We start from the raw sequence: 2,415 nt of genomic DNA, 5'->3' as shown, positions 1-2,415 counted from the left end.
TAATTTTTTTATTTTTAGTAGAGACAGGGTTTCTCCATGTTGGCCAGGCTGGTCTCGAACTTCTGGCCTCAGGCTATCTGCCTACCTTGGCCTCCCAAAGTGCTGGAATTACAGGCGTGAGCCACTGTGCCCTGCTTTTTTTTTTTTTTTTTTTTTTTTTTTGAGACAGCATTTTGCTCTTCTCCAGGTTGGAGTGCAATGGCATGATCTCAGTTCACTGCAACCTCCGCCTCCCGGGTTCAAGCCATTCTCCTTCTCAGCCTCCCAAGTAGCTGGGATTACAGGCATGCACCACCACACCCGGCTAATTTTTTGTATTTTTGTGTTTTGTATTTTGTATTTTTGTATTTTGTGTTTTTAGTAGAGATGGGGTTTCACCATGTTGGTCAGGCTGGTCTGGAACTCCACCCACCTCAGCCTCCCAAAGTGCTGGGATTACAGGCGTGAGCCACCATGCCCGGTGGCTATTTTTTACATGAATATTGCCTTGCCTTCTTTCTAGAATATATGCTCCATGAGGAACTTTCAGTACTGTGCCTGACACATAAGAGATATTTAGTAAGAACTTATGGGATAAATAAATGAGCCTTGTAAGGAGGACATTAAAGGGATTATTAATTTCCATTTTATTTAGAAATATTAGGCCACTTTCCCAAAGTCACAATATTGTCTGGTGTATCCCCATGAGTCCTCTAAAGACTGGGACCATGTTTTCTACATTTTTGTTGCCCCAGCAGTCACTGGTATGTAGTGCCAAGGAAGAGGATAGAGCAGTAGTTAGTGAACTGGAATCTGACTGCTCTACTGTGTGTACCTTGGGCAGGTTATTAAACTTCTCCGTGTCACGATTTCTTCATACGTAAAAAGTGGATAAAAATAGTACTTGCCTTATAGGGTTATGAAAATCAATTCAATTCATACAGGTAAAACTTGTAGCTCAGTGGTTGACACACATGAAGGGTAGTAGATGTTCTTCATTCACTTTTGCCTCTCTTTTCTTTTTCTAGGCATTTAATTAATATTTGCGTTAAATTATTGACCTTTCTATGGTTTTGAAACTGTTTTAATGAGTCATCGTATTTCTTTTCAGTTTCTCTAATCCCAAGCAGGGCTTCCTTCTTGACTTCAGTCACTCACTCCATGAAAGGTAGCAATATTGCCTTAACTGAAAAGGTTAGGTAACACTCTCCCTTCTTCTTCTTCTTCTTCTTCTTCTTCTTTTTTTTTTAAATTTTATTTGTATCTGCCTTGGCCATGTACACAGACACCCAAGGGCCCCTTCTCCCAGCCTGGGGGAGGGATGGTGGATTCTGGAGGAAGGAGACATTAGAGTGAGGACACAAAGTTCAACAGAAGGTGCTGCTCCCTTCAGCGAGGGACATCTGTGTGGGCGGGGACTTGTACCTTCTGCTCTTCCTCCCCGCCAGGCCATCTGCGAATCTGCATGTGTCCTCCTATTTGACTCAGGTCACTCTTCCCTCTCCCCATGGACGAGCTATGAGCAGGAGACACAACCTCCTCCCTGGTGTGTTTCAGCTTCTTTTCCTGCTCTTCCCATCCCTTAAATTCTATTCCTAGGGATAGAGACAGGGACACCCATAACCTCTCTCCTAAGCCGCCTCATAATCCAGGGTGCCAAGTCCAGACTCCCGATAACTAGTAAGGCCAGCGACCTGGAAGCTCATCACAGCAGGCGATGTGTGAGGGTAGGACAGCAGACATGAGTGTTTATCTGTGTAAGGCAGGACTGCCACCATGGGAGGGTGTGGGGAGCCACGGGGCTCTGGGGTGTGTCTGAAAGTGGGAGCAGAAAGGTTCAGGAAGCCAAACACATGGGTTTATTTATCGTAGAAATCCACGTGGTCTCCAGACTTGAACACCTCCTTTTGCAGCAAGCTCAGCCGTTTTTGGGCTGACACCCTGCAATCCACCAGCTCTCCCTTTGCCTTCAGCTCCTGCAGCCTTTTCGCACGTCTGGGTCCATGGAGGTCTACCGGGCTAACCGCTGGGGCACGTCTGTGTCGGGAGCACCTGGGGCCTAGTTCGGCACCCTCACTTTAGGTTCATCCGACGCCAGGACCTGGAACAGTATGTTAGCAGCAGCCTTTCCCGCACAGTACAGCGCCCAGTCTTTGAAGGGCTGCAGGGCACAGAGGGTTGACATGTTAACCACAGCTCTGTTGAGGCCAAGACTGGTTGGGAAGGCCTTCAGGACGCTGCAAGTCCGGCAGAGAGAGCATGGAGGTCAAGTTCAGCGCCCAGTCTTTGTTCACTTGAGTGGAGTCACCCAGGTCCACGAAGCCTTTGGACACATCCCCAGGAGAGCCCGCGTTGTTGATGAACAGCAGTCGCTGCAGCCCCGCGGCCCTGGGGAGCTGACGCAGGGCACCAAGCAGCGGACTGCAAGCCAGCCTC

The 2,415-nt window shown here is 48.2% G+C and overlaps 1 pseudogene across 1 annotated transcript in view; it reads right to left on the bottom strand.

The window, feature by feature from the left end:
- Window positions 1-1,229: 1,229 nt before the first annotated feature.
- Window positions 1,230-2,415, bottom strand: part of LOC105545896 — a 20,489-nt pseudogene continuing 19,303 nt past the window's right edge. The window contains exon 3 of the transcript XR_001007014.1: window positions 1,230-2,415. The product of XR_001007014.1 is annotated as a sepiapterin reductase pseudogene (transcript).

This window comes from Mandrillus leucophaeus, unplaced genomic scaffold, assembly GCF_000951045.1.
Source record: "Mandrillus leucophaeus isolate KB7577 unplaced genomic scaffold, Mleu.le_1.0 Scaffold341, whole genome shotgun sequence".
Classification (NCBI taxonomy): Eukaryota; Metazoa; Chordata; class Mammalia; order Primates; family Cercopithecidae; genus Mandrillus; species Mandrillus leucophaeus.
Note: the sequence above shows the minus strand (reverse complement) of the source record. Positions and strands in the feature narration are given on the sequence as shown.